At 40.1% G+C, this 23456-nt stretch overlaps 1 protein-coding gene and 1 long non-coding RNA gene across 4 annotated transcripts in view; one reads left to right on the top strand and one right to left on the bottom strand.

The window, feature by feature from the left end:
* CNNM2 (cyclin and CBS domain divalent metal cation transport mediator 2) overlaps window positions 1-23456 on the top strand; it is a 146707-nt gene that overhangs the window by 44725 nt on the left and 78526 nt on the right. The window lies entirely within an intron of this gene.
* LOC120239587 lies at window positions 17008-23084 on the bottom strand. Its single transcript, XR_005530472.1, has 4 exons — window positions 23030-23084; window positions 20991-21130; window positions 18823-19063; window positions 17008-17090 (listed from the first exon to the last, which is right to left on the bottom strand). It is a non-coding gene; the product is annotated as an uncharacterized LOC120239587 (long non-coding RNA).

Genomic DNA, 23456 nt, shown 5'->3' with positions numbered 1-23456 from the left:
TATTCAGATTTCATTAGTTTTTTATATAATGTCGCCTTCTGTTCCAGGGTCTAGTTAGGATACTGCATCCTATGTGGTAGACTTCTTATGTTTCTATTGGCTATGACAAATTCTGACTCTTTTTGTTTTTAAAGTTTGTTTATTTGAGAGATAGGGGGAGGGACAGAGAGAGACAGAATCCTAAGCAGGGGCTTGATCCTACGACCATGGATGCTTAATCAACTGAGCCACCCAAGCACCCTTGTTTTTGATGATCTTAACAATATTAAGGAGTGCTGGTCAGGTATTTTGTAGAGTGATTTGTCAGGAGTTAAGGGTTTTGGGAGGAAGACCAGAAAGTGAAATACCATTCCCCTCCTTGCATCACAAGGGCACATACTGTCAGTGTGACTTAATCACTGTTGTTAACCTTGATCACTGGGCTGAGGTGGGCCTTGGTTTTAAAGCCATCAGTGTACAAGGAGTGCCCGAGCCCTCCTCTGAGCTACACTGCAGATGTGCTCCCCTAAACCAGATGTCCTGGGGCCAAACAAAAAGCGTGGGAGATACTGTGGGGGTAAAAATGGGAAAATATGCATTATTGTTATAGTTCAGACATGCAGGAGACATTGCAATATTGCTTCCTTCTTTTTTCCCCCAAAACTAATATGATCTTCCTTTACAAGTCCCTATTCACTGGGTTAAAGGGGAAAAACATGTTTTTATTTTTACTTTTTTTTTTTTTTAACATTTTATTTATTTCAGAGAGAGAGAGAGAGAGAGACTGACCGACCGTGTGAGCAAGGGAGGGTCAAAGAGAGGGAGACACAGAATCCGAAACAGGCTCCAGGCTCTGAGCTAGCTGTCAGCACAGAGCCCGACGTGGGGCTTGAACCCAGGAACCGTGAGATCATGACCTGAGCCGAAGTTGGCTGCCCGACTGACTGAGCCACCCAGGCACCCCAAAAACATGTTTTTAGTCTGGCTTAAAACCTAGTTCCATCCATAACCAGTGCTTTTCAAGCCACTTGTGGTAAGGGAACCTTCTCTTGTTAATTTCCAACTAGTTACAGATAGTTTCATAAAATCCCATAAAAATGAATTACTAAAAACAACCTTCAATAGGACACACACTCACACACAATGTAGTTTTGCCGATGCCTCCCACATTGATTTTGTAGCTCCAACTTTCTTAAACTCCAGATTCATACATGCAGTTCTGTGTTCAGTGGCTCTACTTGGAGCCATCTTAAATGGAAGGTGTTCAGAACTAGACTGTGGAGGGGCGTCTGGGCGGCTCAGTCAGCTAAATATCCGACATGGGCTCAGGTCATGATCTCACAGTTTGTGGGTTTAAGCCCTGCGTCAGGCTCTGTGCTGAACACTTGCTTAGAGTCTGGAGCCTGCTTTGGATTCTGTGTCTCCTTTCTCTGCCCTTCCCCCACTCATCCTCTGTCTCCCTCTGTCTCTCAAAAATAAATAAATGTAAAAAAAATTTTTTTTTTAAAAACCTAGATTGTGGGGTTCTCCATGTCCTCCAAATCTATACTTGATGCAGTCTTGCCCATTTCCATTAGGGGACTCTTATTTTTCCAGTTCTCAGGGTAAAAATCTGTTCTTTGTTCCTTTGTTTCCTTCACCCTTAATGTATAATCTGTCAAGTCTTACTCCAGGTACAGAATCTATCCAGAGGATGGTTGCTCCACACCACCTCTGCGTCTACCACCTAAGTCATTTTCCTATTTTCTTTTTGAAAATGTTTATTTTTGGAGGGGGAAGGGCAGAGAACGAGGGAGACAGAGGATCCCAAGTGAGCTCTGTGCTGACAGCAGAGAGCCTGATGCAAGGATCAAACCCCCAAACCTTGAGATCATGACCTGAGCTGAAGTCAGACTCTTAACTAACTGAGCCATCTAGGTGCCCCTAATTCACCTTTATCTTAAACTGGATGATTACGTTAGCTTGCTAAACAGTCTCCCTGCTGTTTGTGCCCCTCTTAGGACCATTTTCCACACAACAGTCAGATTCATCTTAAATGTCAGCAACTTTTTTTTTTTTTTTTAATGAAAACACAGGAAAGTGCACGTTAGGAATTTGTGGTGAATTTTCAAGCTGATCACACCTATATAACCGGCACCCAGAACAAGAAATAGAACATCACTAGCAACCCAGGCTCCCTTCCAGTCACGGTCTCCAAGGGATAAGTGACTTTTAAGAGCATAGGTTAGGTTGGTCTGAGGTTGCACTGTATATAAATGGAATCATAGAATACGTAATTTGAGTTTGGCTCTCATGCAACCTTATGCATGTGAGAATCATCCCTGATGTTCCTTGAAATTGTGAATTCCATTGTGTTAATACACAACAATTGATATGTTCATTTTGTTAATGGGCATTCAGATAGTGCCTGACTTTTAGCTGTTATGAGTCCCGCTGTGAAGGTACTGGTACACGTCTTTCGGCAAATACATGTATGCATTTATGTTCTCTATCTGCAAGTCAGACTTGCATGGAACTTCTGCCTCCGTATATGTCAGTAAACAGTTTTCCAAAGTGGTTGTACCCCACCAAGTGAACGTTCTAAATAGGTAAGTTAGCTCTTACTACTCTGTTTGAAAACCTGTCAGTAGTTTATCAACTAAATAATAGCTGAAGTTCTTAATAGTGGAATAGAAAGATTCACATGGCCTGGTCTCCCTACTTTGGCGATACCAAGCACACCCATGACTTAGGCCATTGTGGCCATTGTGGTGAATGCTCTCTCCACCTCATTTGCTCTGCCACATATCTGCATGGCCTGCTCCCTTACTAAATTGCAGTGTCTGCTTAAATGTCACCAATGTAAGTACAATAGGTTTTCCTATCTCTCTTTCCCTTTATTTTGCATTTTTTCTTTTTTTTTTAAATATTTTTATTTTATTTCTAGAAGAGAGAGACCGTGTGAGCAGGGGAGGATCAGAGAGAGAGGGAGATACAGACTCTGAAATAGGCTCCAGGCTCTGAGCTGGCAGTCAGCACAGAGCCTGACACGGGGCTTGAACCCACAAACCGTGAGATCATGACCTAAGCGAAAGTCAGATGCTTAACCGACTGAGCCACGCAGGTGCCCCTTGCATTTTTTCCTCTTAACACTTACTGGACATATCTAGATGTTCAGTACACCTAAAATAGTAGATGTAATTTGTATGATATATTTAGTAATTAGTTTCCTGTACTGCACCAGGGACTTTGGTTTTTGTTACTTGCTGTATCTTTATCATCAAAAACAGTAGACATTAGTAGTTGCCCAATAATAGTTGAATGAACAAATGAATGGATAAAATGAGTAGTTGTAATGGACAGAAGGGTTAAAAATAGAAATCTGGGGAGAATGGAAATGAAGTTAATGAGGTTAAAATAAAAAATTTTAGTTTTTATCCAAATTAATACAGCTTAAAATGATACAGTACTTAATGATTAAAAATAGCAACCCTCTGTGTCTTCCTAGTTTCCCCTCTCCAAAGTTAACTACTTTCAACTCTCTTAGCTGTTCCTTATGCCATATATGAAAGTGGTATTTCTAAAATTTGGTGTTAAGCTGTGATTTATTTTAGTTTCAAATCTTATTTAATGGCCTCTTACATTGGGACGTAGGATCCTCCTTTCCTACTCTTCCTCCCTCTACTCATCCCGCCCCCCCATATGCCTCCCTCATCTACCCAGTGTAATTACCATAATTCGAGAACCTGCTTTCAGATGTCACTTTGTCAGAAGTGGTCCCTAACTTCTCATATCAAACTAACGCATTGAGCATTTATGTTACTGTAAATAATGGAAAGATAAATAATGTGTGCGCCATTATGAGAAATAATGTGCACCAAATAATGTAAGAAAAGACCAGTGATCATAATAAAACTTTTTTTTTCCTGGAATTTTCCATAGATCTTTTTGTCCATTTGCTAACTCTTCTTCACTAGCTTATTATGCCCATAGTCTTCACTGGAATTCTAAAATACATCAGGTTAGGGGTGCCTGGGTGGCTCAGGCGATTAAGCATCCAACTCTTGATCTTGGATCAGGTCATGACATCATGGTTCCTGAGTTAAAGTCCTGCATCAGGCTCTGCACTGACAGTGTGGAGTTTGCTTGGGATTCTGTCTCTCCCTCTCTCTCTCTGCCCCTGCTCCACTTGTGGCTTCTCTCCCTCTCTCAAATAAACTTAAAAAACAAACAAACAAACAAAAACACATCAGGTTATATATCCATTCTTTTTTTTTTTTAATTTTTTTTAATTTTTTAATTTTTTTTTTAATGTTTTATTTATTTCTAGGAGAGAGAGAGAGAGAGAGAGCGTGAGCAGGGGAGGGTCAGAGAGAGAGGGAGTCACAGACTGAAACAGGCTCCAGGCTCTGAGCTGGCAGTCAGCACAGAGCCCGACGCGGGGCTCGAACCCACGAACTGCGAGATCATGACCTAAGCGAAAGTCGGACGCTTAACCGACTAAGCCACCCAGGCGCCCCTATATATCCATTCTTTAGGTGATTTTGGAGACATTGCTCCTAGAACAGTTCTGGCATATTGCCCTGGAATCTTTACAAATGAACCAAAATAATTTTCTTCATCTTTTTTCCTGTGTTAAAGCCTTCCCTTCTGGGTCCCATATCCAAGTCGTTTTTGATTTATTCACTTATCTTGGGAGAACAGATCCTTCAACAGTCTCCAGAGAAAAGATGCAGGAATAGCTGAAAACCAAACCAAACCATCTTGTGTATCTGTTCTCTTTTGCCATAATATTGTTGGGTAATGGACAACTGAGAAGCATCATTTGCATACCGTCTATGTTTTTGGTCACATGTGGTAGTTGGGTGGTTGGCTGGGGCTTTGCCAACCTTGGTTGGGAGCTGGCTATTGGCTGGTCTAGGATGGTCTTGGTTGGGATGTCTAAGGTTACCTAAACTCTGTGTCACATGATTTCTCTTTCAGGGACTAGCGATCTAGCCAGTAAGTATTGTTCACATGATGATGGCAGAGGGCAAACATGCATAAATGGTTCTCTTATATTTTAAATATGGCAGCTGCATATTTTACAACTTCCCATATTGAAACTATGGCTGAACTAATTTGGTACCAAAAAAAATTTATCTCTGCAAGTGTGCAGAAAAAAATCAAACGTGTTTAACATCCTTCAGAGGTCTGTTTTGATGCCCCTTTCTCAGGAATGTCTTCCTTGCCTTCTCAGATTAAATTCTCCTCTGAGTCTTATCACTCTGTTATTTTCTTTCACAGTATTTCTCACCCCAGTTATTTTATATTGCTCTAGCCCATTCTACCTTCACTTTCATTGAAGACCAGGACCAGTCTACTAAAGGGCTAGCCTAGGGCCTTGCAAGGTGAATGTTAGATAAATGAAAATGGTTAAATCTCAGGAATATGAAATATTTTCAGGGTTATTTTATTGAATCTTTGTATGTGAAGTGTGTTCTTTCAAGGATTTGGCAGAGAAGAGAGGAAAAACATGACCAATTTGCAGGGGAGATTAACTGGCTCCCCTTTGGGTTATTTGCTAGGCCTAACTGCATTCCCCTGTGTAATCAAGACTGTAAAGCTTTGATTAGTAGTTAGTTCTTTGTGGCTTTAGGGCTTTCAGATATAAGTAATTGTTTTCATCAGTGTATTAATTATGACTCTGGAATTGTAAGTAGCTGGAAACAAGAGTGTTCCTACTGGTATATCTGAATGTTTGTTTTTGAGCTCTCAATTAGATGACAGCACTTCAATTGTTGCTTCAGACAAGTTCTTGGAGGAGGTTTTTAAGCTCATCAGTGACTGAGTTACAATACAGTTTTGTGGCTGGTATTGCATTCAGTAAATGTACACTACAATATAAACTTCTAAATGTATGGAAAACTAACGTTAACTAAACCTAAGTTCAAGAAAGCCTTCTACAGGTACATTCAACTGAATATAAAAAGAATTGTTCCCCAACCACGAGCCTACTTAGGTTTAAATAACTGTGTGATCTGTGATGTTTAGTTCTATTTATTTATTTATTTCAGTCTTTTGATAATCTGTAAAGAGATTGTTTCTGTGTCCCTTTGTTCAACACAGATACTGACTTTGATCATTAGATTAGGAACTTGTGATACAGCAGGAAATTTGGTCCTGGCCTTGAGACCTATCTTGCTCAGGTGGATAGATTTATACTTCTATATAAGTACATTTTTTAAGCTCTATGTCCAACATGGGGCTTGAACTCAAAACCCCGAGATCAAGAGTCTCCTGCTGTACCAACAGAGCCAGTCAGGCACCCCTTATATTTCTTATTAATGGCAAACTGGTTCTCAGCTTTCTTTGATGTTGCAGCTAAGTAGTAAATGTACATTCTATATTATACAATTATGTAATTGTAGACCTTAAAGGGACAACACCTTTGTTTAATCTTGTCATTTTATACAACGCTTAACTTAAAATTTTGAGACTGCTGTTGACGGGAATTAGTTGCTTAGTAGATACCTGTTGAATGAAAGAATAAAATGAATAAACTTTATAGATAAGGAGTGAAGGCAGTTTAAAAACTTCTGTGTTCATATGATAGCCAAGGCTAAATAGACCAGTTTAAGAAAGCTGGAGTAAGATGACTTTAGAGACTGCTTATACATTAATAGAATCAGAATCTGAGAAACAGGGATGTAACTTTTATTATAGTTCCCAGTAGCCATTGAGTAGGGGAATTATAATCTTTTGGGCTATAGCAATGGCTCTCAGGCTCTGTGTACAGGTTTTGCAAGAAAAATAATTTTAATGTATATTCATTTTTGAGAGAGAGAGGGACACACAGCACAAGCTGGGGAGGAGCAGAGAGAGAGGGAGACACAGACTGCAAATCAGGCTCCAGGCTCTGAGCTGTCAGTGCAGAGCCCAGTGCTGGGCTTGAACCCACGAACTATGAGATTGTGACCTGAGCTGAAGTTGGCTGTTTAACCTAGCCACCCAGGTGCCCCAGGAAAAAAATTTTTTTTTGATGTTATTAGTGATTAGCCTGCATTACCAGGCTTAGGAAATTTCTAGAATGAGATGTTTGACAGTCCAAGCCCAGAATATAACTTAAGTATAATTGTGTGATAATCTTAAACCTATTCTCTTGAATTATAGTCCCTGCTAACACAAAAAGACCGAATTTTGCTAACATTTTCTATCATGAAAGGGAATCTTCTCTTTCTTCAGTAATTGGATAGAATTCCTGCTATGTGTAGGATATGTTGGTAGACCTTGAATTCTAAATTGCTTTAGATTGTTTTGTCTTTTTTTTTCCTGCCAAAGAATTAGAATAATTTTTTTCCTCTTTTTTAGCATACTTTTTCCCTTCTCACCTGCATGTTTAACTTACTAAGTACTCTTCCTTTATATCTTTTCATTTTGTCTGATAAAGCCAAAATTCTTCTTTTTTTTTTTTTTAAATTTTTTAACGTTTTATTTATTTCTAGGAGAGAGAGAGACAGCGTGAGCAGGAGAGGGTCAGAGAGAGAGGGAATCACAGACTCTGAAACAGGCTCCAGGCTCCGAGCTGGCAATCAGCACAGAGCCCGACGCGGGGCTCGAACCCACGAACCGCGAGATCATGACCCAAGCGAAAGTCGGACGCTTAACCGACTAAGCCACCCAGGCGCCCCCCAAAATTCTTCTTAAAACACCATTGAGAACTCTTAAAGCTTCTTTAACCTACCAAGTTCCTCATTAGTGGTAGATCCAGGAAGTCTTTGTGGTCTCTTGTTTCCACAGCAAATGGCCCTCAACAGACCAGAAGACCAGTCTCCTTTGTGTTATCTTTGGAATTTTCTGGGTATATTCTTGGCTGACATTGCCAACCTGTGCTAATTGGGATTTTTTCCCTTGGTTTCTTACTGGCTGCTTAGATCTATCCCTTCTAGTCATCAACTCCTCCAACATCACGATCGAGAATTTGGGGAGTCCCTTCAAGTTCCTAGTGGTTACGTAAGCAATTGTGGCTTATTCTACAATAGAGTTTGTGTTGGTTTATAAATTACCAGGCCAAACTGATGGAATAATCAGTTAACAACAGTTCATCAAGGGACAGTACTAAAAGCAGGACTGGGAGCATGGAGGACTTTCCTGCCTCTCTAAACAGAGTGTGAACATGCCCTGCCAGTGGAGAGAAAACTCCGAAATGGTGATGGTTGGCAGACTTTGGTATGTTTTCCATCAACTTGGAGACCCCCAATTAGGTATATCCGTGGTAGTATCTCTTTATCTCCTATGCCTTAAATCTTGGACATTGTTGTATGCCTGCCTTAATTTACTTACAGTGTTCAATGCCTGCCTTGGTTTATAAGATCAGAACTATTTTACTTGGCTTATTTTAGTTGGAGAAAATCTCCGTATGCATTTTGAGTGGTGGTGTGCCATTTGGTGAGACCTCAGGAGCCAAAACTAGAACCAATATGGAAGTTGAAGAGAAGTCATTATAGTTTAATAAAAGTGGATTATGGAGAGCTGTTGGAAAATGTTCTGTTTAACCCTCAGATGTGTAGAGTTATATTACTAAGACCTGTACCACAGAAGCTGGATAAGCAATTATAGAGATTTTGTGGAAGCATTGAAGAATGGGTTGGGTGGGCTAGCTGATAGACTGATGGTGAGATTTAATTTGTACATACACGTCCAGTAGTTATAAACTGATGCACAGAGAAAGAACAAGCTGGAAAGATTTCTACTGATGGTAGCCAGTGAACAAGATGAGATTTCCAAACACGAGTGTACCCAAGAGAGTCTTTGGCTTTGGTATCAAGGTAATGCTGGCCTTGTAGATTGAATTTGGAAGTATTCCCTCCTCTTCAAAGTTTTGGAGAAGTTTAAGGATTGTGTCCATTCTTAAAATGTTTGATAAAATTGGGGTGCCTCGGTAGCTCAGTTGGTTAGGCATCTGACTTTGGCTCAGGTTATGATCTCACTGTTCCTAGTTTGAGCCCTGCATCAGGCTCTGTGCTAACAGCTTCAGGCCTGGAGCCTGTTTTGGATTCTGTGTCTCCCTCTGTTTCTGCCCCTTCCCATGCTCGTGTTCCATTTCTCTCTCAAAAATAAATAAAACATTAAGTGTTTGATATTCATTAGTGAAGCCATCATATCTAGAACTTTTCTGTTTCAGAAGATTGTTGACTACTGAGTCTATCTGTGTAGTAATTATAAGCCTATTCAGATAACCTCTTTCTTTGTGATTGAGTCTAGGCAGGTTTTATGATTCTAGCAATTTGTCCATTTCATCTAGGCTATTCCATTTGTTGACATATAATGGTTCATAGCACCTTATTTTTTACACACTTATTTTATATACACTTTATATATATATATATTTTAATGTTTTTATTTATTTCTAGGAGAGAGAGAGAGAGCGTGAGCAGGGGATGGTCAGAGAGAGAGGGAGTCACAGACTGATACAGGCTCCAGGCTCTGGAGCTGGCAGTCAGCACAGAGCCCGACGCTGGGCTCGAACCCACGAACCGCGAGATCATGACCTAAGCGAAAGTCGGACCCTTAACCGACTAAGCCACCCAGGCGCCCCTATATACACTTTATATTTTTAAACACCAAGTAAAGCTAGGGTGTTTGCGATATTTATTTTTTAATTTATTTTTAGTTTTTATTTGAGAGAGAGAAAGAGCATGTGAGTGGGGGGAAGGAGCAGAGGGGCAGAGGGAGAGAGTAAAAGAAGCTTAAGCGCTGAGCACAGAGCCGTTTGCAGGGCTCAATCCCACAAGCCTAGGATCATGACCTGAATTGAAATCAAGAGTTTGCCGCTTAACCAACTGATCCACCCAGGTGTCCCCCACTTTTTTTTTTTTTTTTTCTTTTTTTTTTTTTTTTTTTTTTTTTTTTTTGAGAGTGTGTGTGTGTGCATGTGCACAAATTGGAGGGGAGCAGAGGAGGTGGGGGGAGAGAGAGTCTCGTGTGTTTTTTTTTTTTTTTTTCCCCTAATTGATTTTGAGACGAAAGGGGGGATCCCAAGCAGGCTCTGCCATCAGCTCAGGGGCCTATGTGGAACTTGAACTCATGAATTGTGAGATTATGACCGGCGCCAAAACCAAGAGTTGGGCACTTTAAGTGATTGAGCCACCCAGGTGCCCTAGATTCTTACTGCGACCTCCTTTGGATCTTCCTAGATTCTTTGCTATTTGCACAAATACTCCTAGAATATTTGATGTTGACTTTTGTCTAACCATAATAGATGTAATGAAAGGTCATAAAAATGTAGGAGCTAGTGTTAACTGTGGTTAAGAGCATAGTCTTATTAAAGCAGTGTTTTCATTATTCCTGCCTAACAAACCACCTCAGAATTTAGAAACTTGAAATAACCATTTTATTGGTCATCATATGGTAGTTAAGGAATTTATCAGAGATGACTTACCTCTGCTCCACATGGTTTTATTAAACTTTTATTTTGTGGTGGTGGGGGGAAGCAAGAGAGAGAGAGCATGTACAAGCAGGGAAGGGGCAGAGAGAGCGAGGGCGAGGGCGAGAATCTAAAGCAGACTCCATGCTCAGCATGGAGACTGATGCAGGGCTCCATCTCATGACTGTGGGAGCATGACCTGAGGTGAACTCATGAGTCGGTTGCTCAACCGACTGAGCCACCCAGATGCCCCTCTGCTCCATGTAGCTTTTTTTTTTAAATTTTTTTTTTTAATGTTTTACTTATTTCTAGGAGAGAGAGAGAGAGAGAGAGAGAGACAACGACAGCGTGAGCAGGGGAGGGTCAGAGAGAGAGGGAGACACAGAATCTGAAGCAGGCTCCAGGCTCTGAGCTGGCAGTCAGCACAGAGCCCGATGCGGGGCTCGAACCCACAAACCGTGAGATCATGACCTAAGCAAAAGTCGGACCCTTAACCGACTAAGCCACCCAGGTGCCCCTGCTCCATGTAGCTTTAATTGTTCATGTGGTTGCGTTTACCCGGTGGCTGGACAGGACTAGATCTGAGGGCCATGTGCTGGCTGGAAGCTTGTGTACCATGGTTCCTCTCCATGTGTCCTCTCTTGCCATGTGGTCACTCATCCTCCGGCCCTTTCTTTCCAGCTGTGTAGCCTGGGCTTACTGACTTGACGTAGGGTTTCCAAGCTCCTATATTCTTCTGAGGATCTTTAAAGTATGGACCCTCTCTCCAGGAGAATGCTCCTGTGCGTGCACACAGGCGTAGGGAGTGTCAGCCTCCCTAGAGCATCCAGTGAATTCAGGGCATTAGTTGCTAATTTCACCAAGGTAGCCTGAGTTGAAATTCTCTTCCATGTAAAAGTCTCCCTGTTTGTCCCCCCAGCAATTGTTAACTACAACTAAAAATAGCATTGAGGAAAGCAATTGTTCCATCCATAATTAGGGACAAGATTCTTGAATCCAGCATCAAAACCATCATGGAATTTTGATCCATGAGATGGCACTCTAGGAAGCAAGGCTTTTATGACTTGTGTGACTGATGTACTCTTCTTCCTCCATTGCTTCAGGAGTCACCTGAGAATGGATCCCTTCAAAGGGGATGGTTTTAGGGGTGCCTGGGTGGCTCAGTCAGTTGAGCGTCTGACTTTGGCTCAGGTCATGATCTCACAGTTTGTGAGTTTGAGCCCCGTTTCGGGCTCTGTGCTGATGGCTTGGAGCCTGCTTTGGATTCTGTGTCTCCCTCTCTCTCTGACCCTCCCCTGCTTGGGTTCTGTCTGTCTCTGTGTCTCAAAAATAAATAAATGTAAAAAAAAAAAAAATTAACCCCCCCCCCAAAAAAAAAACAAAGGGGATGGTTTTGACTCCTAAAAACTTAAACAGCTTAAGGTCCTTGGGTATAGGAGTTAGAATAAGAAATACCCTGTAGTAACCGTAGTTGTCAAATGACATTGGTTTTTTTGTGCAAAGGTACTGTTCATTTGTATAGGGCAACTTTTTTCATATTCTCTTGCCTTTTTTAATACACTAGATGGGTCCAATTTTAATTAGGAGAATTGAGTTCTATTAGGTAAACGGGAGTAAGTTTAACAGTCCCCCTTCACTTCTGACTGTTTAGGTCAGCAAACTACTTTTGCTAAAGCCCTGGCAAGGTGTCAGGATAAGCAGGGGAACCTCCCATTATCTTCTCAGCCATTCCGGACAGTTCCTGATGAAAAGTACTCACTCCGTGAGTAACTTTGATCTCTTCTAAAAACTTAGCTGTGACCTTCCTTCTTTTCATTCCCTCCTATTTAGGCTTACCTGGTATGCGAGGGAAGAAAAAAAGTACTGGCTTTATGTGGGTTGTTAAAATTGAAGTGAGTCCTGACTCACTACACTAAGAAAATGAAACACTTAGAGATCCTTTGGGGCTTATTAATGTCCTCTTCACTCATTTATTAAACTCCAGGGCCCCTGGTTCATGAAAGGTAATTAGTGACTGTATGAACAGTGTCCTGTAAGAATCACAGTCATCGCTGCCTCTTGTATCTCATGTCCATTAAGCTTTCAAGTAGACAGCACACAAGGCCGGTGAAAGAAGTGAGGCTGGAATGAGTCTACTTCCTCATCTAGAACACTCTTCACTGACCCTGTAATTGGGTAAGGCTGTCGTTAGTGTGATCTTGATATTCTTTCTATATCAAGATCTTTCTGTATTCTATTCTTTCTATTGTTTCCTCTTTTTGATTTGTGAGATGTGAAGAGAACATTTTTGTCCTTAATATTCAGATGCCCTGATTGCTTGAAGGTGTGGAACCTTAAAGATCTTTGTGTAAATCCACTTTATTGTTTCTTGTACTTGTCCTCCAGTCTACATGGAGAGCTTAAGAACCTTCATCAGAGTTGAGGAGTATGAAGAGATCTGTCCAGGATTGAGACCCAATTTTTATATTTTCCATTTTGGTTCTAGGAAATTTTATAAGTCTGTTCCCTTTTCTTCCTTTGTTCCCAGTCATGAAATACTTCTAACTAAAACAGGATGCAAAGAAATAATGGAAGAAAATAAGGTTTTGATTAAAATGGATATTGATTAATATTTCTTTTGGATTACTTCCTCACTTTTTAAATGATGGTATCTGGGGTCACCTGGGTGGCTCGGTTAAGTGTCTGACTTCGGCTCAGGTCATGATCTCACGGTTCGTGGGTTCAAGCCCTGCCTCAGGCTGTGTACTGACAGCTAGCTCAGAGCCTGGAGCCTGCTTCAGATTCTGTATCTCCCTCTCTCTGACCCTCCCCTGTTCATTCTGTCTCTCTCTCTCAGAAAGAAATAAAAAAAAATAACATTAAAAACAAAAATAAATGATGGTATCCGATGTCAATATTTCAACTGTGCAAGCAGGGGGCAGGGGTAGAGAGAGGGGGAGAATCCTAAGAAGGCTCCATACTGTCAGCATGGAGCCCGATGTGGGGTGCGAACCCATGAAATGGAGATCATGACCTGAGCCAAAATCAAGAGTCAGACTCTTGACTGAGCCTCCCAGGCACCCCTCCTATTTCTTTTATATTTGGCTTGAACTTTTAGAATTCTGATTATTTCTTAAATTCTGTTATGTATAATAAAGCCATATTAATTTGGAATATTTGAGGGAGTACAGGGAAGCCCAGTATAAACTAGCTTAAAATATGGAAGAGTATTTTTTCAAGATATATACTATTTGCTGTTTGTGTGTATGTATGTGTGTACACACACACACACACACACACACACACGAACCACAATTTGCAATTACCTGAGCCTTGGTTTTATGTGTAAATGGATATTTGTAAATGCTTGAGGCTACAAGTTCTTAATAGCTTAACCAGTGACCCTTGAAGTCTTGGTTATACAGGTAGTGTACTCGTATTTAGTAAACCTTTTATTTTTTTTTCCCTCATAATCAGGTAAAGGTACATTGAGCTCAGCTATATGAACTATTACGTTATAAATAAACAGAGTGGAACTACTAGGACTTTTTATCTTTTTGAGAAATTCTACAGCTGCCTCTCTGTATATGTCCGTTTACATGGTTATCTACTATACACAGATCGATAGGTGGGTGCATATGTATTATAATCCCCGAACTTGCCACATATTTGGGGACAATTTGAGCAAGTCGTCTTTGGCTATAAACTGGACTTAAGTTTCTGAGGGCAAGAATCACATACCTTGGTATTCTTGATCCCAAAGTAAACCTACTTGTCAAAAATTTGGCTCAAGTACTCACCTATGAGGACCAAGCTCCATTTCCTTTATTTTCAGAACACTAATGAATGGGAGGGAGAATATCTGTGGCGTGGCCTGGAGGGTTAGATGGTATACTGCTAATGAACTTGGGAGCAGGAGTGTGATTCATTGCCGATTTCTTAATTCTCAGGCCTAAGGTGTGGGTACCACCAGAGGGTTTGGTGTCAGTCCTGGGTTTGAATGTCCATGCTGTCATTATCGAGCTGTGGGATCCAGAGCAAATCAAGTTAACTTCGCTAAGCTTCAGTTTCTTGATCTACAAAATGGGGATCATAATTACAGCCTCACCAGGTTTATGTGTTCCAGGAAGGATGTTTGATAGCAGGAAGACTGGTGGTTCCTGCTCTACAGGTGGGTAGATCAGTTTGTGCAAAACAGATGATGATCAGCCTTGATGAAAAAGGCCTTTTTGACAAAGCGTATTAGACATAACTGTATCTTCTCACTGGATGACAGATTCTTCTAGGATGTGGTCCTTGTGTTCAGTTTTGTAACTAATTTCTAGAACTCAGGAAATGATCACTGAATGGATGATGCATACCCCCTTTGAACCTGCTATACCATTTGAATTTCTCATCATTACGTTACCTTCTTACATGTGTTGAGAAACCCCTGTGGTTTAAGGTTTGCTGGGAGGGTGACATGTCTTACCCATTTCCATTGGCCACATGGATTATTGATTTGGTTTGGCCAGATGTGTCTATGTGTTCTCGAACTTTCTCTGGATTGCTATTTGACTTCCTAAGGCCGACCTTTATTATTTTTCTTCCCCCCCATGAAGAAGGTTAAGGCTTTTGTAGTTACCTAGGCAGAGATCAGGTTTTTATACACCAGCAGGTGCTAGTTTATCTTATTTTACCCTCTAATTGGTCAAAAGTGTGGACTGCTGCAGCTTTTGTGTTTTTTTTTTTTTTTTTAAGTTAATGTTTATTTTTGAGAGTGAGAGAGAAAGCAAGTGAGTGGGGGAGCCCTGAGAGAGAGGAAGACACAGAATCTGAAGCAGGCTCCAGGCTCTGAGCTGTCAGCACAGAGCTCAATGCGGGCTCAAACTCCTCGACTGGGAGATCCAGACCTGAGCTGAAGTCCGATGCTTAACTGGCTCAGTCAGAGCCACCCAGGTGCCCTTTGTTTCTTTTTTGAAAGGAATTCTATTTGAATTTTGCAATTCTTTTGTTTTGTTTATTGCCTCTTGATTATAAGTAGATTGTTATCATGGTTTTCTAAGATTTTATTGTTATTTGCAGGAGAGCTTTATGGAAATCCTGGGTAGCTTTGGTTGAGGGTGTATCTTTTGTTGTTAATTGCATGATTTAGAGGTTCCAGGACCACTTAGGCAATAAAAACTTAAATTTCAAACCTATATGAGGTGCAGTTCCCTTACTTAAAAATGTTCAGGGTAGACCTTCTCCCTCCTATGTAGAGCCTAGAGGCAGACACTTGTCTTTAACATCTCACTTTGCTTGGTGGGCAGATTTTTTGCATTTGACTCTTCCTAAAGGTATACCTCTTTCAAGGTTTTGGCTTCATCTAGATATCAGCTGCTTCTCCTTTCTATGTGAGTTATGAAGTTGCAGACACAGAATTTAAGCACTTTAAACAGGAGAGGATTTACTGTAAAGCAGTAAATGCCTGCACAATTGTTGGAAGAGTTGAAGAAATAGATTCTAGCTGTAGCCATTCAATCAGCAAATACTTAGCAGCTGCTATGTGCTGGCACTGTTCTGGGATCATTAATGAACAAAACAGACAGAAGTTCCTCTTCTGGGGGCATCTGGGTGGCTCATTGGGTTAAGCGTCCGACTTTGGCTCAGGTCATGATCTCACGGTTCATGGGTTCGAGCCCCCCATCGGGCTCTGTGCTGATTGCCAGCTCAGAGCCTGGAGCCCATTTCAGATTCTGTATCTCCCTCTCTCTCTGACCCTCCCCTGCTCATGCTGTCTCTCTCTCTCAGAAATAAATGAAAAACATAAAAAAAAAAAAAAGTCGCCCTTCTGGAGCTCACATTCTAGCAGGGTTGAGTCTTGAGGAACAATTCCCAAAGCCACACCACAATACAGGGCCAACAAAAGTGCTGCTCAGTTGAGGAGGTAAAGACCGCAGAGAACACCACCACATTGCCACGGTGGAGAAACCACCACTAACAGGAAGCCTCGACTAATGCTATCGGCTCCAGAATTAATCTCCTTGCTTTGATTCACATCAAGGTCCATGCCTTGCCTCTTGATACTCCTGAAGCTATTTACTAGACACTATAAAATGATGCTGCAGACAAATCAAATGCCTTGATTGTGTCCATTGGCCAAAGTAGCAGAGGCAGCAGAATCTGGCTTTAACTTCTGTTTCACTTTTCAATTCTGTATCAGTGAGTGTGGTCAGTGGAACCTACGTATCAGGAACCACTAGCTGCTAGGGCAATGTAAGTTTTTCATTTTCCAGTCTCTGTAGTGCAGAGTAGACCCCCTGTATGGGAAGTAAAGTGGGTATTGACTGCCAGTCCACCACATCCAGCATACTTTTCTTGTTGCCACTTGGTTTTTTACAACCATATCCCATACCCATAAAATCAGCTGAGGAGAGGGGCAGCACACATGCCGCTGGTGTTTAGTTCCCTCTGCTTTTCTGGCCCCTTTTCTCCTTGCTAAGTCGGTTATGCCTTTAAAATGTTTGTCATATGCAGAAAATTTTAAGCAAATCTGCAGGTTGTGTATACTGTATATTCTGAGTTAGATGTGCCTAGCTGTCAGTGACTAATTTACTGCAGTTTTCTTAAATAATTGATTAGAAATGGGTTACATCTGATGGGGATGAGGTTGGGGGAGAAATGGTAGGCATTACCTTTTTTTTTTTCCTTAGTTTTTGGAACACAGTTCACTGTTTAGGACAGCATGGTTGAATAGTAACATTGAAGAAGGAATAGAATTGTTTTCCTTAAAAAAAAAAAAAAAAAAAAGTTTTTTAACGTTTATTTTTGAGAGAGCAAGAGTGGGGTAGGGACAGAGACAGAGGGGAAACACAGAATCTGAAGCAGGTTACAGGCTCCAAGCTGTCAGCACAGAGCCTGAGGTGGGGCTTGGACCCATGAGCTGTGAGATCATGACCTGAGCTGAAGTTGGATGGTTAACTGACAGCCACCTAGGTGCCCCAGAACAGAACTGTTATCTAAAAGAGCATATGTTGGGGCGCCTGGGTGGCTCAGTCGGTTGAGCGTCCGACTTTGGCTCAGGTCATGATCTCATGGTTTGTTGAGCCCCGCGTCAGGTTTGGTGCCGACAGCCATCTCGGAGCCTGGAGCCTGTTTCAGATTCTGTATCTCCCTCTCTCTCTCTGACTCTCCCTACTCATGCTGTCTCTCTCTCAGAAATAAAACATTTAAAAAAAAAAATTAAAAAAAAATAAAAGAACTATGTAAAATTGACCTTATTGGGTGTACTGTGAATGTATAGATGTGATTAACTGCTATGATTAAGATACAGGACGGCTCCATCACCCTGGAAAAACTACCTTGTGTGATCCCTTACAGTCCTACCCTACGTCTATCCTAACCCCTAGCAACTAATGGTCTGTTCTAGTTTGTTTTTGTTGTTTGTTTGTTTGTTTTTTTTTTAATGGCGGTTTTCTACCTAGACAACCATGTTATAAATAGGGACAATTCCCCCACTCCCCCCAATCTGTACGCTTTGTTTTTCTTGCCTTATTGCATTCAGTAGGGCTTTCAATTTGGTGTCAAATAGAATTGTCATTCTTACCTTGTTCCTCATCTTGGAAAGCATTCAGTCATCATTAAGTATGTTGTTAATTTTGAGTGTTTTGTAGCTGCCCTTCATGAAGTTAAGTTCTCAACTACTTTCAGTTCGCTGAGTGTTTTTAATCAAGAATGTTTATTGGATTTTGTCAAATACTTTTTCTGCATCTGCTAGGAGCATGTGGTTTTTCTTTTGATTGTGACTATAGTAGCATCCTTTTCCCCCCCAAATATTGAACAAATCTTGAATTCTTGGCATAAACTCAACTTGGTTATGGTATATTACTATCAATTGCTGATTTTGTTTTGCTAATATTTTGAAGAACTTAGCATATAGGTTTTACTGGTCTATAGTTTGCTTACAGTGTTTTCTTTGGCTATGGTATCAGGTTAATACTGGTTTCATAATATGAATTGAGAAGTATAACTTTGTTGTTTTTTTTTTTCTGTAGAGATTGTATATAATTGATTGTTTTTTAAACAGTTGGTAGAATTCACTAGTGAAACCATCTAGACCCAGAGATTTTTCTCCCCAGAAGGTTTTTAACTACAATTAAATTTTGTTATTAGTTATAGAACTGTTAAGGTTATGTATTTTATCTTGGATGAGTTTTGATAGCTTGGAGGTTTTCTAGTTTGCTTTTTTTGAGAGAGAGAGAGAGAACATATGAATGAAATAAATGCGTGTGAGTGGTGTAGAGGCAGAGAGAAAGGGGGACAGAAGATCCCAAGCAGACTCCCTGCTACAGCAGAGATCCTGGTATGAGGCTTGAACTCACAAACTGAGATCATGACCTGAGCTGAAGTTGGATGCTCAACAGTCTGAGCCATCCAGGTGTCCCCTTAGCTTGGAGTTTTTAATGAACTGGTCCACCTAAGTTGTTGAATTTGTGGAATTGTTTATACTCTTCTCTTACCTTTTTATGTCTTATCCTTTCCAGGTTCTGTAATGAAGTTCCTCTTCATTTCTGATAGTGTAATTTGTGTTGTCTTTTTTTGTCAGTCTTGCTAGAGATTGATCAATTGTATTGACCTTTCCAAAGAGCCACAGTTTGGTTTCACTAATTTTTTTTTCCTGTTTTCATTAGTGACAACAGTAATACATTCTTATTTCATCTCCCTTCTTGTACTCCAGAGTTCTGACATTTTTTCTTTTTACTGTAAAAAGTAAAGGATTTTTATAATATCAAAGTGGTGAGATTTCATTCTGTAATGTAACCGTAATACTTTAATTTGTATATAGATTGGCTCTGAAAGTTGAATAGGAGGTGCCTAGCTGGCTCAGTTGGTAGAGCATATGACTCTTAATCTTGGGGTCTTAAGTTCAAGCCCCCTGTTGGGTGTAGAGATCACTTAAAAAATAAAACCTTAAAAAAAGTTAAATCACATTAAGGCTATAATATTTTTCACATCTTAGTACTAAACCTTGGTTTACATTTCCTTTCTTGGATAGCACTTTATTTTTCCTAAATTTATTCTTTGAGGTCTTTGCCTTTTACTATATTCTCAATTATTTTCAGATGCCTCATTATATAATCTATTGACTATTATTTTCCTTCCCTCCCTGAAATCCCTCTGGAGCCCATTTTTGCTCCAAACTGGACTAACTATTCTCTAGGCCTTTTTCATAGCTATCATCCTGTGAGGTCCCATGATTGCTTTCCTATATTAGATTATTTCCTAAATCCCACGTCCACTCCTTTCTTGCCATGTTCCTAGATTTTGATGGAACCTATACTTAAGGGCTATGCTATGGAAGGATGTGAAGAAAATACACTTTCTGGTCCTTTTATTAAGCTTGCATATGTGATGGCTAGTTGGATTGGTCATGGAATGCTAGGATGAAAAGAATTTTCCCTGAGAATTTTTATGGATTGTTTTATTGTCTGCTAGCATCCAGCCCTTCTAATGAGGAGGGCCAGTCATATTTTAATTCTTGATCCATTGTAGGGGACTGACTTTTTTTTGTTGGTGTTCATATTTTGGAAGATGGCTTGTAGGGATAGATCTTGACAAGAGCTGTTAAAATTCATTGTATTGTTCATTGGTAGGCCATTTTAGTTTTGAAGACCCAGGGTTTTTTTGTTGTTGTTTTGTTTTTTCAAATATGCTTTGGTGTAGTATTCTCCTTTCTGTTTTCTCTATTTTTATTTTTCTGGAACTCAAAACCAACTATGGGAACTCTGTTCACACTCTATTGATGGCTGTGTGATAAACTACACCAAAAGTTAGTGGTTTAAAAACCTCAATAATACCATGCCCACAGATCCCATGGACTTCAAACAGGGCAAACATGGCATGGATGGCATGTTCAGTACCCTCAAATCTAAGAACTCTGCTCAGAACACTTGAAAGGCTGGTGATGACTCAAACAGCTGGGGACTGGAGTCATCTGGAAACTTCTTTATATGTTGGGTGGTAGGGCTGGGATGATTTGAAGGCTGGCCTCAGCTGAGACTTGACCAGAGCACCTGCACGTGGCCTTTCTCTGTAATTTAAATCATCACAACATAGTGGCTGCATTCTGAGGGGGGGAATCTGGACAACGGAGCCTTTGGAGATAGAGTGGCCAGAGTTTAGAGCATCCCATGAGAGCAGGGTGAAAGAGCTAGCATTTTTCTGACGTAGTCTCAAAAATTATATCACTTCTGGGGTGCCTGCGTAGCTCAGTTGGTTAAGTACCTGACTTTGGCTCAGGTCATAATCTCATGCTTTGTGAATTCGAGCCCCACATCCGGCTCTGGGCTCTGTGCTGACAGCTCAGAGCCTGGAGCCTGCTTTGGATTCTGTGTCTCCCTGTCTTTCTTCCACTCCACGGTTGGTCTCTCTCTCTCTCTCTCTCTCTCTCTTTTTCTCTCACTCCCTCTCAAAAATAAAAATTTTAAAAATTATATCACATCTCCATTCTCTTGGTTACTAGTGTAATTAGTAGGTTCAGCCCAGACCCAAAGGGAAAGGAGTTAGACTCCATATCTTTCCATTAAAAAAAAAAAAAAAAAGAGATAACACAGTGCTGAATTTTCCTTATAACCATGTAAAAAGTAACACTTGTTGTAGTATTGAAACATTGAAATTTTGGTGGTACCTCTAGGTGAGTCCTTGTGTCCGAAGAGTATTTTCTAGTTCTAGAGCCCACTTAGGAAAACAACTGGTAGTTAAGTATAAACAAACTTAGAATCTTCAAGTGTCCATTTAGGACCAGCAGTAAAAGAGTTGGAGGGTTACCTATGGAGAAGAGTGAGAAGGTAAAAGTGAGTTTAAGCATCTAGTTAGAGGTTGTCAGAGAAGTGAGTTGGAGGGCTGTAGTCGCAATGGGTCCCTTCATAGGTCAGAGGGCACACAGCGTGCCAACAAGCCATGTAAGGAACCCTCTGCCTCCGGCCTGGAGATGGGCTCTTTCATTTAAGGAACATGCACCATGCTCCCTGAGTAGTGTTTTATTACCAAGACAAATCTAAGTTCCTTAATGCCAGTGTTGGTTGTGCTATGGATTTCAGGTTCTGTTGACTAGGTTTGACTTTCTTTGAAGCTGAATGTTTCTTCAAGAACAAAGATGAGTGAAAGTCTTGTTACTTGAATGAAAACCTCACTGAGCATTTGGAAGTGTAGATTATTAGGCAAATAATTGTCTTCAAAGTAGGGAGTATGAATGTATTCATGATAGTGACCATATTTAGTTTATCTGACTGTATACAGTTAATTCAGTGTACATCCTGAGAAAGAAGATAAAAATTCTTTTAGATCTGAATTTGAAATATTTGAAAAACTACAATATGGGCACTCTGACACCTGAAAAAAGCACAGTGAAGAATTAAAACCCTCACCATGTCTTCTAAACATCTTCTGTGAACATTGCCATAATGTGCTTAGGGCATTCTTTAGCTTTAGTAATTTCTTGCCCTGGTCATAGCCATAGCCAAAAGGATAAGAAAAGTTGTGTTCCTCAAGTTTCAACTTCCTTTGCTTTTCCTCCACAGTAAATATTAAAAATGTTTTTGTTAACACAAATTTTTAGGTTACTAGGATCGCCCACAGGAGTATATTGACTCCATATTTCTGCTGAGTCAGTACTACATTTTAAATAACATATTTTAGCAACTCTAATAAGTAGCTTTTTGTGAAATCTTAGAACTTTATTCCTGTGGGAAATTCTGGTTTAGAAACCTTTTTTGGTGCTACATCCTGCTTATAACTTAGATACTGAGTGTGTATAAAAGTTTATTTCTAATTCCAGTGAAAAATTTATAATGGGAATACAGATGTGAAATCTAGGTTTTGGGTTTAACATTCAGGATTTATCCGAAACATAAATTTTTATATACTATAGATGAGCTATATTTAAGTTTGTAAAATCCTTGTAAAATAGAATTTATATGAAAAAGCAGTTGGGGAGAGGAACTCAAATGGAAGAGTACCACTGTGTGGTCCTGTAAGAAGTTTCTCTGCACTTAGAAACAAGGTTAAGTCAATGTAATATATTTTATCCTGAGATAAAGCTACAGTATTAAGCAGTAAGGATACTTTTTTTTTTCCCTCTTGGCAGCACGATTAGATCTCTAATCATGGTTTTATAGTTATTTCTTCCCCCTTTAAGAATGACTGAATAGTATATCCTAATGTGTAGTAACCTAAAGGATAAGACACAGAAAGAATAACCTCTAGTGTGAAAGTATTACCTCTAGACATCTTGAAGGTTTAGAACCAATACTTTCTTGAGAATAAAAAACATTTAACATGGCTTGTGCTAGATAGGACACATGTCACATTTATAGTCCTATGTCTGCTTTCAAGTCTCCCTCCCCCACCCCACCCAACTTCATTTCTGGATATCTAATTGAGAGTTCTTAAAATCTATTGTATTTTTATAACTTTCGTAACTTGTTGAGGGGAAAAATTGACAAATATACTTGTACATATGGAAATTATACAACACGATGATGTGATATACCTACTTACTATGAAGTGGTATTAACAACATCCATCACTTCATATATTTAACTCCGTTTTTTTGACAGTGTGTTATTTAAGATCTACTCAGCAACTCTTAAGTTTCAAATAGCCATATTAACTATAGTCCCTGTGCCCTATACTATGTAGGTTGATGTCATATTAAATTGTACCCACCTAAGTGGCTCTTACACAAATCTTTTCATGGGCACTTATATCCTGCTTTATAAAGGCTGGGCTAATCCCTTATTTACACCAGAAGCCATACTTCTGGCTTTTGTCCTACTTCATGGCTTTTGTCATAATGCAAATGTGACTTAAAGCAATGTGGTGGGTGCTCAGTAAATGCATACTGCTGTTTAGAGGGTGGTTTTACCTGGATCTAGAGCTAGGAAGCCCCTTAGGGCTTTATTTAGTGCGGTGGCAAAGGAAATTAGAATGCTCTGGCTGACCACATCAATATGCATAATTGACAAGCTACTCAATACTTGGAAAGAAAAGTACTTTCCACTCTTTTCTTTGGCTATCAAATGTAACTCCACGTAAGTATTCTGCTATAATGTATTGTTCTCTGGCTCTTGTTTTAAAGCATGTATGTGCTGTT

The sequence above is a fragment of the Hyaena hyaena genome, unplaced genomic scaffold (genome assembly GCF_003009895.1).
Source record: "Hyaena hyaena isolate Hyena2069 unplaced genomic scaffold, ASM300989v1 scaffold_233, whole genome shotgun sequence".
Taxonomy (NCBI): Eukaryota; Metazoa; Chordata; class Mammalia; order Carnivora; family Hyaenidae; genus Hyaena; species Hyaena hyaena.
This window is presented reverse-complemented; position numbering and strand designations above follow the sequence as displayed.